At 43.1% G+C, this 14,903-nt stretch overlaps 1 protein-coding gene across 31 annotated transcripts in view; it reads left to right on the forward strand.

Moving 5' to 3' along the window:
* The window catches only part of KALRN (kalirin RhoGEF kinase), a 777,940-nt gene that overhangs the window by 56,556 nt on the left and 706,481 nt on the right, over nucleotides 1-14,903 (forward strand). The gene's annotated exons all lie outside the window — the stretch shown is intronic.

Consider the following 14,903-nt stretch of genomic DNA (forward strand, 5'->3'; position numbering starts at 1 on the left):
TTTCTTGACCAAGTGATTAAGCTAGGTTTTCTAAATCTCACTTCCTGAATTCACCTCATTACAGACACACTCACACACCCAATCACTGTTCTTATAGATTGGCAGACTTCAGATCATCTTTCTGGGAATTTTTCTGTTCTAAGCCTGAGAAAGTATGTTATGATAATTTTATTGATCATGATTATAAGGTTGAGGAGGGGGGATAAGGGAATTCAGAACTGGGACTAGAAACCAATTGACCAATTAAGAATGATCTTTCATCCCCTACTAAGACGCTTCTGCTGTCCAGGGTGCTGTGGAATACAAAAGAAATATTCAAAGTGGTCCCTGCTCTAAAAGAACTTTTAGAAGATGAACGATTACTGTTCAATTAGAGATTAAGTAATTGCTAAGCAATATAGTTCCATGAGTTAAAAAGTTGACAAAACTGTAAAGGAAATGAAACCTGGAATGGTCCTTGAAGGGTGGGTTTGGGGGCACTGAGCAGCATGGGGTGACAGAGGGGAAGGTGTAGGTTAGTGAGGAATGGGAAACAGGGATGGATAAGTGTAGGGAAAAACAGGGAGAGTCTTGAAAGCCCAAAAAAGGAATTTGGATTTCACTTGGGGTCAGTAGGGAGTCATGATAGACTCTTGAACAAGGGCACATTATGAAGAAAGTGGTGTTTGGAAGGGGTAATCTGGGGGTAGTATGATTGGTAAATTGTGGAGGAAGAAATAACATTGGAGTCTGAGAAGATGCAAAAGAGATCTAGAGCTGAGGAGGAGGGGGCTTGGTCTGATTGGTGGCAGAAACTCTGAGAGGGCTCTTTAGATGTAGAAATTTTGGGATTTGCTGACATACTAGTTATAGGGGGTAAGACAATGAAGCCCACCAGGAAACTAAAGTAGCTGGGTTGAGCCCCTAGAAGACTGATAATATTCTTACTGACTGATGTGATCTGATTGAGGATGGGAGCTGGTTTGACAAAGCAGGTAATGATGTTAGCTTCGGACATGAAGAATTGGAGGCAACCCAGGGACATCCAGCTATAGTTGATTTGTCAGGAGTTGGAAGTATGGAACTCAAGATAGGAGCATGGGCAGGGAGTGAGGGCTGGCGACGCTGACTCGGAAAGCTGAAAGAAGCTGAGGCTTCATGAGTGGATCAGCTCTAGAGGAAGAAGGGGAAGGACTAAAGTTAGATTTTGGGAGGAGGACTCCTATTTTAGAAGTGATAGCAATGGGGACTTGCTCCTGAAGAACCCAGCGAGTGAGTGTGGGCTCTGTTGTGATGATAGGCTGCAAACAGGTTGAGCAGGAGGAGTCCTAGGGCATCTGTGAAGAAGATCCCTGTGAGCGCCTGGAATCACAGCATTAGAAGAGGCATTAAGAGTAGGGATTTGGGTTGGTGAGTGGGAATCAGTTACTTGAAAAGCTTATCAGTGAAAGGAGAAAGAAGGGTGTGCTAGCCAAAAGGGGTGTTAGAATCAAGGAAAGGAGTTTCTGTTCTTGTTTTTGACAGAGTTAGAACAGCTTTGGAGGGACAGGAAGAAAACTTGTGGAGGGGGAAAAGTGAAGGTACTAGGGTGATTTTTCTTAGATACCTGAAAAGGTGAGATAATAGTGGGTTTCCTAACAAAAGTAACAGCTTAGCTTCGGTGAGCAGAGGAGAAACTTCTTTCTTTAGACTCAAAGGAAAAGAATATCAAGAAGATAAGTAAAAAGAGATTGATGCGGCGAGAACTACTACTGTCTTTCTGGTGAGTTTGGTCCTGTGAATCCAGGCATGTTCAACTGGAATGTTAGCTGTTTCTTGGGCTTTGGCCAAGCTCAAACTCCATTCTGTATGTCTTTCCAGCTCAACTTTTAAAATTCTGTAGGTTGCATTTATTCTCTTCTAGTCATGATATTTCATGTGTATTGTCTGTGAGGAACCTCTCTCTCACAAACCCTGTTTTATCTTTCACAGCTAGCCCTTGTGTTCATCCTCAGTGTCCTGCCACTGTCTCAACATAGACTCCTTTCCTGGCCCTCGTTCTCCCTTGAAATCTCTACTCCATATTGTACATGTAGGAAGATTATACTTCCAACACACTACTTTCATCACATCACTACTTGCTTTATGAATCTAGAGGGACTTCCTGATGCCTTTAGCATCAAGTCTATCCTCCACAGCTCAGCCCCAGGCACACTGCTCTTCTCACCGTCCAAGGACACATTGACTTATATTCTTCTTGAATCATCTGCCTTTGTACTACCATGCTCCAAATCCAACTATTCTTGAGGACTCAAGCCTACCTTCTTTTGGGAGCTTTCAGAGCCTACCAAGACCAAGTCTAAAGCACTCACTGGTGATGAACCTTTAGCCTAAAAGTTCAGATGCAGTTGGGATGCCCACATCTGAGAACCAGATTGGATTCCTAGTTTTGGCCGTGCCCAACCCCAGCCATTGTAGGTGTTTTGGGAAGTGAGCCAGAGATGAGAACTGTCACACCATTTCTCTGTCCTCTCCTTCTGTCTCTCTGCCTCTCAAATAAACAAACAAAAATTTAAATAGCCCACTCACTTTATTCATTTTCTCACTTCATTAGTGGTATTATATTTTTATTTAGCCCTTTTGTATATGTAGGACTTGCCTCCCCCATTGAAGTTATTTGGTCTTTGCAGGTAAGGACAAGGACTTTTAAAAAGATTGTGATTCAGGGTAGGCATTGTGGCGCAGAGGGTTGAACCACTGCATGGGATCCTCACATACCATGTCAGAGTGCCAGTTCAACTCTTGGCTTCTCTGCTTCTTTTCCAGCTCCCTTCTGAAGTATTCTGGGAGACAATATATGATTTGACCCTGCCTGGCCAGGATGGTGTTCTAGGCTCCTGGCTTTGGCGTGGCCCAGTCCTGGCTGTTAGAGAGTGAATCGCTGGATGAAAAGTTGATCTCTCTCCATCTCTTTGCCTTTCAAGTAGATGAAAATAAATAACAAACATTAAAAAGGTTATGATTCATCAAAAATATTCCCAATATAGATAAAGCAAACAAGCAAAACATAAGCAGTTGTTGAATCTAGGTGATGGTATGCGTGTATTCATTGTATGATTCCTTGGATTTTCTTTCAAATAGTGACTCCCATCCCACCTAGACAGGATAATTGAAACTATTGTCATGTACAAATCATAGAGAGGAGAGATATTTGGAATAACAATCTATGCGTGCAATTCTTTGAGTAAATATCACCACCCAGTCTATGCACTGCCGGGTACCTCATGAGCTCTTTTTTGCAGCAAAGGAAAAACATGTCTTTTTGACATTGTGCTTGATGCTCCAGTACATGATACTTAATTCAGTGTTTGTTGTTCCTTCTTGATTCCTCTCTACTTCCACCCATCATTAAATGTGTTTTTGGTTCAACCAATTTCCAGGATCTTGGGGGCGGGTATTGAGTGTACTTTGTGGTTCTAGAGAGGCGTATCTGACATTTGATTTATATAGGCTTTTCTGCATTCATATGTTTTAGAACATATCAGTGGCATCCATCCAGGTCTGCCTTTCTAAGATTTGGGAGGTTTTGCTTCATCCTTGTGTTACCAGTCATTATTAACTTTATTATTGGCACATTCTGCCCATTATATTTGATAACCCTTTGGATGATGAACTGTTATAAAAAACAAACTACAGAAAGAAATTAGGTGAGCAATAAGAAAAATCTTGCTGACTGTAAATATCAATAAAACTTTAGAAAATGTGAGTTAGGGTCCTTCTTAGATGTTGGAGGATGAGCACTTTTACTTTTCAAAATTTTTTCTGGTTCTGATACTTGACAGTTTGCTTTTGGAGGTAGGTAGTATGATATAGCCCAGTGTTCTCAAGAATTGCTCCTGCCCAGAGAACATTTGGCAATGTCTGCAGACATTTTTTGTTTGTCATAACTGGGTGCAGGGGGGTGGGTGTTGTTACTGGCATCTAGTGGGTAGAGGTAAATGGTGATGCTAAACATCTTACCATGCACAGGACAACAAAGTCCCAAAGTGCCAATAGTGGCAAGATTGAGAAATCTTTCTATAGCCAAAAGATTATGGGTTTTGGATCAGATAGGCTCAACACTAACTAGGAATAGGATCTCTCATCCTCAGTCTTCTGCAAAATGGGACTCATAAAGCTTGTTTTCCAGCATGTGAGAAAAAAATGTGTATGAAGTCTCTAGTGGTCTTCAACACACAGTAGGAGCGCAAGGAATCCTAGTCATCCCTGTTGTTTCTGCTTCATTATTAAGTGAAGGTGTTGGCATAGAGGCTGTTGATCTGTGGAAGGGGTGCAGGGCAGGGATTTTGACATGGATGGGAGAAGGAGTCAGAGAGGCATTATGGTAAAGTCAAGGGACCTGAGTGTAGAAGGTTGGGATTTGGGTCTCAGCTTTCTGCCATTCATTTAATCATGTGTTTGATTCACTACTGAGGTAATATACTGTGCTATAGGAGTGTAGGAAACCATTAAAAGAAAGAATATAGAGCAGGAAGGGAAATGGATATAAATATACCCCCTCAGGGAGCACTTGGGTTTAGAAGGAGGAGAAAAAGTCTGTGAAGGAGACTGAGGAGATCAGGCAAGAGAATGAGATGGACACTTCTCTGTGCTTTCCAGGAATGATTTGGATAAGCAACTTTAACAAATAAGATAAGGATAATAGTCTCACTGCACCCCCTTCCCTTATAGAGCTGTGGAGAGACTCAAATAAGACACCGTATGTAAAAAATCTTTGTAAGTTTTTAGTACTGTCCAAATATATGTAGATAGTTCCTTCCAAATAGAACATTCTGTTACTCTAAGTGTCTCTTCTGACAAGTATTATCTTATTTAACCTAACCTTCATGGGACCTTTCCAGTCCAGGAAGAGATGCAGTCCTCATTTTGGTGCCCCAGCACCAAATGGGGTCCCCTCTTACAACAGGTCAGAGCACTCCAGTTCTCTCCTCCTTCACAGAAGTATAAAAATGCCAGCCCTCCCCCACTATATCCCAAGCTGGTCTACATGGCCTGGTGCTATCTGGAGTTGCTTGACCAGAATGGAGTTCTTCCTTCCAATGAGCCTCAGGTGGGTGCAGGGGAGTGCGCCTTCCTGCTCCTTCTCTGCATTCAGTTCAGACTCATTCTGCCACTCCTTTGTGCCTGAATGACTGGCAGCAAAATAACTAGGAAATGACTGACAGCCACAGAGCTGTTGGATCAATAGAGCTGCTTGAAATCGTGTCTGCCAAGATGTGAGGGAACAGAAAGAATCAGCTGGGAAGACAGAGGAATTAATTCAGGAAAGTAAAGTAGAAGCTGTTGGAGAATTAGTATTGTCTCCTCCTTCTACCCATGGCATTATTAAAAGGGGGCTGGACATGAGTAGAGAACATGGATGCAAGCAGAAGATGAAAAGGGGTTCATAAGTGTTCCCCTTAAGGGAGTGGTTACTTCCCCTGGAGTGGGGATTTGAAGGATGGATAGGATTTGGATGGAAAAGACACAAAGTGTTGTGTTCCCAGGTTGGAATAGTGTTAGATGGAGGTATGAACATTCATGGCATGTTTGGAGGCAGTAAACTGTCCAGTTTGTGTGAATCAGAGGATGGAGTTGGAGGATTAATGGGAGATGAGACTCAGGAGGGGGTGGGGGTCAGCTTGACTGATTTCTTCATTTATCAAACATTTACCCAGCTCCTACATCATGAAGGCTTTGAATGGAAGGCCAATGAATTTAGTCTTTCTGCAACTGGCTTTGGGGAACTGCTAAAAGTTTCTAAATAGAGCAGTGACATGATCATGAGGATAAATCTGGCAGCCCTGTGAAGGGTCAGCTGGAGTTGGGGAGGGACTGCTGACCATGGACAGATTAGAAGACCACTGCCATAAGCCAGGGGAGTTTGAACCTGAGTTGCCACAGTAGAAATGGAGAGGAAGTGATGGATATGAGGGAGCTTGTGGAGATCAAGTCTATAGTACATAGTGATCTGAATTCAGAAGTTTCAAGGAAGAGGTAGGAATCCAAGATTATTCCAAAGTTTAGAGCCTAACCTGCTGGGAGGATGGAGGTACCTTTAATGAAAATCAGGAATTGGGAGGAGGAACAGCAGCTGTGGGGAGGCAGGAGGAGAGGAAAGACTTGGAGACTTTGCTTTGGGACATGTTGCTTTTCAGGTGTCAGTGAAAAAGCTAAGGGAGGTGTTGATTCAGTAGGCGGATAGCAGAGGGAGTCTGGAGCGTTGGAGGTAGGCCAGAGCCGGATATATAGATTTGGGAGGTATCTGAAAGAAGTTATGGCTGGAGCTATCAGAATAGATGAGATAATAAATGAAAAACCTATATAGACTTAAGGGCAGAGGGCCAAGGACAGAACTGTAGGTTTAAGTGAAGGGCTGGAGGAGAACCAGGAGACAGCAGTGTGCGGAGAAAAACAGGTGGTCAGCATGTCTAGTGCTGCAGAAGGTAGAGGGAGATGGGGACTGAGCAAATGCCGTTGGTTCTGGAAACTGGAAGATCGTTGGTAACCTTTCAAACGGCAGTTTAAAGTACTTGAACATGGGAGGTGGAATTCAAATTGCTGGAGAATTGAGGAGTGAGTGGATGGGGAGGAAGTGGTGGGAGTGCATATAGATGACTCTTTGAAAAGGTTTGGCTGTGCAGGGGAAATTAAAAATAGTAAGGGAGTTGGAGATGGGGAACAGAGTAGTGGGAAGGTATTTTTTTTGGGTAGGGAAGATATGAGAATACCTAGGAGTGGGGAATAAGCGCAAGCAGGCACAAGAAAGAGAAAGGATATTTAGGAAAGAGAGGAGTAATTGATGGAGGAAGGTCCTGGAAGAGTCTGGGGCAGTGAGTCTCAAGATAAGCTGATGAGTCAGCCTTGAGCCAGGGGAGGATGCTTCTTTCTTGGAGACTAGAGGAACGTGGACCTTAGTGAAGTAGTTGGTAAGGACCTGAGGGTTCAATGTACTTGATTGACAGGTCTAGTAGAGAGCATGTCATCTGGCTAGAAGACTCAGAAATAGTAGTGCCATGCTTGGGGAGGGTAATACAAGATGAGGACAGATAAGAAATGAGTGGGCTGGGTTGGTATGGCCCCAAGGAGGCCCTTGGATGGACAGAGAGGCTGGGAAGCAAAGCTGGGCCATTCAAAATTAGCACTCCTTTTTGAAATGCTGGTAGCTTCCTTTTACAGGCTGAAGTGGAACTGCTCTGGGCTGTGGTGGGGTCTACAGAATCACCTCCTACGAAGTATGAATCAGAAAGGCAAGTGAGGGAGGCAGTGAGGGGGAGGAAAGAGGAAGGGGGACTGAAACTGGAAAGTGTCTGGATAGCTTTCTGAGGAGAGGTCCGTGCCTTGCCATTTAGGTACCAGGGGATAGAACTCGCACAGTCAAGGAACTAGTAAGTCCCTGTTCTAAGATTCTCTGCCTGGGCCCCTCCTAGGAAATTCTCACCTCCTTCTGCTCTAGGGACGATAAGCTCTGTACTCTTATAGCTCACCCTTTAACAGCAAAGCAGTACCTGGGTTCCTACTCCTCACCCTTCCAGAGAGTGGTATGAGGGCCTTGCACAGCCTTTGATGGGATAGGATCTCATTATGAATTTCTGATATCTTTAATGCCCTGGAAACCCTAGAAGAAAGTGGAAGCAGACTAGGGATTATGGGAGAGCTTTTGCCTATTCTTTTCCAGAGAGAGGGGCCCTAAACACAAGAGGGAGGATGTAACCCTCTTTCTGCTGGCCCCAAAGCTCTCCTTCCACCCTTTGTTTTGGGGACAAACCCAGAACTGTCAACAAGTGAAAAACCCCGTTTCATGCAAAGCTTTTCCAGGGCCTCACACAACATAGAGGGGTTGAGAGCAGGATTTTGGAGGCTGCTGCTATGAAAGAATGGGCTGTGGGGACTGGGCCTATCTTCACTAGAGCACAGTGGGAATTTACTGGCAGTGTGATGGAGCAAGTTACAACCTCTCCAAGCTTTAGTTTTTCATTCTGTAAAATGGGTGAAAAGTATTCTTGCCTCTCAGGATTCTTGATGTTTGTAGATATGTTGGTTGTTTGTTATGGTTATAGTTATATTCATATTATAAATAGTAACAGCAATTGAATGATATTACTAGTAATATAATAGAGTTATATTATTACATATGTGACATTATGATTGTATTAATAGTGAATCCCTTTATTTTATAAATTATGAAATTTATGATGCTTAAATAGGTTTTTTTTCCTCACTCCTTCCTCACTTTTTCACATTACAGAATAGGTAGGGTATGATTTTTAAACTTGCAGATACATCTATTCCAGGGCATAATAGGCAGGGACTAAGGATATGGCTAAAATCTGCACCTGTTACATTCTTACCCTGCAGCCTGGAGACAATGGGCATCTATGGGGGAGGGTTGAGTTGCCAGCTGGATAGTGGGCCTAGAAGGAGACCTGGGAGAATGACAGATGGCTAATTGGATATGACAAAAAGGGGCTAGAAGGAGGGGTCTGGGGCTCCTGGGGGATTCCTGTTCTGCCTGCTTACTGTCCTCGAAAGGAGGTTATGGAGAAAGGGAAGAGTTGCTCCAGAAACAATTGTGGAAAAAGTTGGCAGGACTCCACATTGGGAATATGGCAGTGAGAAAGGACAGAATACCATTGGTAGTAATATCAAAATTTTAAATCTCTTTTCTTAGCTCTAGTACAGTGGCACATAGCATTCTCAGATACTTGGATGCAAAGAGATGCTTAACTATGTATTGGAATAATACAAGTTCTAGTAATTCTTTGCGATCTCACCACCAAGTGTTGATAGCCAAGTAGCCTTACTTTTGATGGGACCCAGACAAAGAACTAACTAATTTTAGCAGAGGACTGGATTCCAGTGAGTGATTTTTTTTCCATTTACTTTTACACTCATTCAAATGTGAAACAGAAGTTGTGTACCTAAGTTCTAGACACTCGAGCACACAGACAAACTAGAAATAATCTTTCCCACAGGAGAGTGACCATCTAGTGGGTTTGCTGACCCATAAGTAGGTGACTGCAGTGTAGCATGAAGAGGCTTGTCACTGTTCAATGAGAGTGTGGGGGGAGAATGAACAACCCCACATGGCTAGGTGTAGAGAGGATTTATTAAAGAAAGATGCTGAAATGAATGTGAAGGTGGTGACTGAAAACGAAGTCATGGCGTATAAATCACTGTTCAGGAAGTTTGGTAATAAAAGTAAGGAGAAAAATAAAATGGTAATCAAAAGGACATTTTAAAGATACTGCTAGTGTTCCCTTTCTTGATACTAGGTGTGTTCTGTTTGGGAAATTTCAGTGAGTTGTAGATTTATATGTGTAATTTTATGCATGGATTTTAGACTTCTTGTCCCTGGCTGTTGGGGCCATCTGGGGGAGTGAATCAGCAGATGGAGAAATCTCTCTTTGTCTCTCCTCTCTCTGGGCCACTCTGCCTCTCAAATAAATAAATTAAAAAAATTTAAAAGCTTGTCAGTGAGATTATTGTACCCCTCTTCCCCAGAGAAAGGAACATCTTTGAATGTTTGAAAAAAGTCATAAGAGGAGACAATGATAGAGACTGGAAGGGTTAGGAAGAGGATAATGTGAGTGAGTAGAATACCAGCTTCCTCAGAAGTCAGGAAAAGGTGAAATTCCCAGGCAAAGAGATTACCTACCTCTGGGATGGGTGGTCAGTTCTTCTGTGGCTGTGTGAAAAGACCATGTGGTTTCCAGGTCAGATGCTAGAGCTTTTATTAAGCTGACCACAGTCATCTTAGTGAATGGGAGCCAATATCATCTGCAAGCACTGAGAGATGCTGGGAGCCTGAGAAGATAGAAGATGGACCAGATCCATTTCTGGAGAGTAAGTGAGAATTACATAAAAGAAATCTGTCTAGTTGAGTTAAAATGCGTCTAGAATGCTGGGCGCTGGGTTCTGCATCTTGCTCAGCCCTGGAGGCTCAAGTGAAGTTAAAGTCAATAGGCTTTGCTTTGGACTTGTCTTCATTATCTTCAACACCAGTTCAGTGCCTTACAGATAATACTTACTTGGTTAATATTTATTGTTCATATATATTTTCTCTTTGTAATAAGAACTACTTATTGGTGTAAGGCCATTTGGGAGTTTTATAATGAAACACTGTACTAAGGGAATGAATCATTGTTTGTAGATAGGCAATTATACCTTAAATAAAATAACTTATGAGGTCAACATTGACTGTGAAATATAGCTATCTGTTGAGTCTGGATTAATTCAAAGAGACTCCTGTTCTCATTTGCTTATATGTAGGGTCTTAAAGTTTATGAAAATTTTGCAAAGCCTTTTAATTCTATTTTTCCACAGCTTTATGAAATCTACTTGTAAATATTCACATATCTCATAGGCACTGGAAAAGCAAATAAAGATGTACTCTTACTTTAGAAAAACCCAAATAGGAAAGTTCAAAGATGCAAATTGTCCATCACATCAATATTGAGTGTCTGCCATGTGCCTAATGTTGTACTAGATACCAAAAGTGTTAGTAAAAATGGTCTTGTCTTTGAAGAGTTTAAGGGAGAAAAAAAGGCTATTGGAGGTCAATCAGAAAGGGATTTTCATTCATTCCTAGGCTCATTTAATATGTGTTTATTGTCTAGATGTTAAAAGGTAATTTAAATAAGTGATAAACCAAGGAATCATCATTTAGACAAATTCAATTTTATGTATATCTTTATAGAACATTTGCTTTTTGGGGCTGACATTGTGGTGTAGCAGGTTAAGCCACTGCCTGTTATGCTGGCATCCTGTATGGGTACTGGTTTGTGTCCTGGCTTCTTCACTTCTGATCCAGTTCCCTGCTAATGCACCTGGGAAAGCAGTAGAAAATGGTCAAATCCTTCACCCACGTGGGAGACCCAGGTGAAGCTCCTGACTTCAGCTTGGCCTACCACTGGCCATTCTGGTCATCTGGGGAGGGGAGTGAACCAGTGGGTGGAAGATCTCTCCCTGTCCCTCCCTTTCTATGACTCTGTCATTCAAATAAATACATACATAATAAAAAGGAGTATTTAATTTCATATTGATTTTTATTATAAAGAATTATTGTAATGCTGGTTTATCATAAAGCCCTTGGAAAATATACTGAATTGTCAAGGAAGGAAAAGGCATTGTATCTATATTACCCAGAGAGAACTTCTGTTTGCTGATTTGAGTTATTTCATTTCATCTTTAGTCCTACGTGTACCATATCTCTTGATCCATTGTTTGCTTTTTGATTATTGAGTTAAGGTAAAAAACCAAATGGGGTGTGGGTAAAGTTTTTTCTAAATGAAGCCATGTTTTCCAGTTAATTTAAATGTATAATATACTAGTATACATATATCTTTTGAGCAAAGTAAGACTTGCATATTGGCAAAGTCAGCTGATTAACCTTTATGTGGGTATAATGTAGAAGACATAAGATCCACTGGATACTTACAAGGGTGAGGACATTGACGCTTGTAGAAAATCTTTACACAGAACAGAAGTTCAGTATGTATGATCAAAAGTGAATATTCTTTCTTCCCCTCTCATGTTCAGATAAATACATTAGATATATATACCTTTTGTGTATACAAGTACACTTTCATACAACTGCGTAACTTTCCTATTTTGTTTAACAAGAAGAGAATCATGCTATATCTGTTATTCTGCAACTCGCTTTTATCACTTTTTAATCTTGGACATTTCTCTTTGTCAGTATATATAGCTCTACCTCATTTGTTTTGAGAGTTGTGTTACATCCTGTCATGTGGATGTGCTATATTTTATCCAACCATTCCCCTAGTGATAGACCCAGATTTTCTGTGGACCAGTGTTTGTTCTTGAATGTTATTTGGTCCAAATATTAGCAAGAAGGGCCATTCATTTCTTTGAACCTTTTCAATGGTGACTGTGGGACAACTCTGGGTTCAGGATGTTTCCTCTGTTTTGATCCTCAGGAGAGATGGAGAAAAGCCAATCTCTGCTCTCTGAAGGATAACTTCTATGCAATGAAAGTTTAAGGGCATATTTGTGAGTGCATTTACATAAATGTAGAGGCCACTTTTGGTTCACCTTTAAGTGAATTTGGAGCCAGATTTTCAGTCACAATTAGCCCCCAAATCCACAGGTGTTCTGTGGGCTGGTGCATAAGTTAGTCTGACAGCACAGTTATGTGTGGAAATGCTTTAAGCTGTGTGTGTAAAAGGCATAGAGTGTGCTTGGCTAGAAGAACCCGAGGATGTGATTCAGAAGACCTTGGTTTCCAATTCTACCTAAAACCATAAAGCTCTGTGACTTGGCCAAGCCAGTTACTGTACGTGTTTTTGCAGATGGGGCTTCTCTTTCCCCATCTGAAGAAAGAGGTAGACATACTTGCCCTGCCATACCTCAGAGGAATAGCATAAGATAAAGTGAGATGATAGAAAGAAAACGCTTTAGAAAAACAAAATTGCTGACTAAATGAAAAGGGATTTTGTCAGCTGCTTCTCTGGGGTCTCCTTTGGTTTTGAGTGTGGTTGAAAGCTGAGCTGGAGGACTCAGAGGGGAGTGACAGCCCATATTGCACTTGAGGATGGTGCATTTTTTCGTGTCTGGTAGGAAATCGGCAGCACTGGGGATGGAGTGAAATGGTTCCTGATATGTTCCATTTGCTTTTGGAAGAGACCTGCGAGAGAGTGGAAGAGCAGCTTGTCTAAATGCCCAGAATGGCTGAGGGTTTCCTTTGATGAGTGGCAGTGCAGTTCATTTGTACACTTACTTCTTATTATCCAGATGTGCAAAGAAAATGCAGCTTTTAAGATTTTTCTAAAGTGGAGCTAATCCATTTGGTAAGGACCCCAAATTTTGCTGGTTTATGGTATATTGGTGTTTTTCTTTTCTGGATTAGCCACTTTTAGATGACAACATTTTAGTTTTAGGTGAATTTGTCAGCTTGGATTTTTCTCCTGTTCCCCCACATCACTTTAGAGTGGGGTCTGGAAACGTAGAGATGCTCACATGAACTTGTGGTGGTAGTGGCAGGGAAGAATGAATGGTGTTTCGAATCAAGATGCCATGGTTGGATTCCCTTGGCTTTTGCTTCATGGGAGCTGATCTGGTCTGATACCTTTATGGGTATTGGCAAAGGTTTGGCTAGATCTATTTTGCTTTTTGGAGTATTGTGCTGATACCCAGCTCTAAAATTCATGTTGTCATTATTTTCCTATGAGGTCAAAATCCCTGCACATAGCAACCCCTTTTTCTGACTCCCGGCCTTCGCCTGGTCACTGGCCATCTGGGTACCATCAGCAGGGAGCAAATAGATATGCAGATTCCCAGCTGGCTCAGTGCCAACTGTGAGAAGATAGAACCTCTGCACCTGGCTCTCCTAGCTAGACACTCACACTGGGTAGTGTTGTGTTTTCATCTGCTCACCCCCTTTCTCTGTACCATGTTGCTGGTGATGTTGGATGGAAAGGTAGGCATTTTTCTTTTCTTTCTTTTTTAAAAAAGATTTATTTATTATTTGAAAGGCAGAGTTACAGAGAGGTAGAGGCTGAGAGACTGAGAGAGATCTACTACGTGCTGGCTCACTCCCTAAGTGACCACAATGGCCAGAGCTGGGCTGATCCGAAGCCAGGAGCCAGGATCTTCTTTTGGGTCTCCCATGAGGGTGTAGGGATTCAAGGACTTGGACCATCTTCCACTGCTTTCCCAGGCATATAAGCAGGGAGCTGGATCATAAGTGGAGCAGCCAGGACTCAAACTGACACCTATATGGGATGCCAGGATGCCGGCACTGCAGGTGGTGGCTTTACCCACTGTGCCACTGCGCCAGCCCCAGGTAGGTATTTTTCTAGAATCCTGTAGCACCTCAGGGCTGCCCTTAGGGTTCTCAGGTGTGGTCACTGTCGCTCCCCCTCTTCGTGGAGGAACGACACAGGACCCTGCGCTGTTCTTTCGTCTGCTCGGCCCTCCCCGGGTTTGCTGCTGGTTCTTCCCGGGTTGGCTACTATCCCTTCCACCTCCGTGGAAGGGCAGTTCCCCCTGGCCACATTCCCCACTTCCGCAGGGGAGCGGCACACCGCCGGCCGGCTTTCTCGGGGGCTGCACGGGTTCCCTTAGATGTTCCCCATAGATGTTCCCGGTGCATGCCGTCTCTCTCCTCCTTTATAGTCCTCCTCCGCCAATCCCAACTCGGCTGCCCACACGCCGAGTACGCTGCTCTCCAATCAGGAGCAAGTCCTACAGTTAATTGGTTGAACTGGAGGCAGCTGTGCGGAAGCTGTTTACTTCTCTCCCAGCGCCATATTGTGGGAGAGCAGATGCATAGAATAAGTCTTAATTCCAGTAACAGTCCAGTCCGGTTTGCTCCCCACAGTCACATCTATTGGTGTATTTCTTTTTCTTTTTCTCTTTGACAGGCAGAGTGGACAGTGAGAGAGAGAGACAGAGAGAAAGGTCTTCCTTTGCCGTTGGTTCACCCGCCAATGTCCCCCGCGGCCAGGGCAGGAGCCAGGTACTTATCCTGGTCCCCCATGGGGTGCAGGGCCCAAGCACTTGGGCCATCCTCCACTGCACTCCCGGGCCACAGCAGAGAGCTGGCCTGGAAGAGGGGCAACCGGGACAGAATCCGGCACCCCGACTGGGACTAGAACCCAGTGTGCCAGTGCCGCAAGGCGGAGGATTAGCCTAGTGAGCCGCAACGCCAGCCCTATTGGTGTATTTCTAAAGCTACTCTTCTCAAATTTTGTTTGGGCGTCAGGTGGGAGTACATCTAGTATGAGGCTGAGACCCTGCTCTGGTGTTGATTGAATTTCCTCAGATGCTTGAGGGAGAGGGCTTTCCCTCTTTCTTCTTACACCACAACTTAAGTACACTCTATCTTGGTAATTTTGGTGGTCAAATCTACTCAGCTTGTATCTTGGTATTTTAATGGGAGC

This window comes from Oryctolagus cuniculus, chromosome 4 (assembly GCF_051225735.1).
Source record: "Oryctolagus cuniculus isolate XC-2025 breed Fujian yellow rabbit chromosome 4, ASM5122573v1, whole genome shotgun sequence".
Lineage (NCBI taxonomy): Eukaryota > Metazoa > Chordata > Mammalia > Lagomorpha > Leporidae > Oryctolagus > Oryctolagus cuniculus.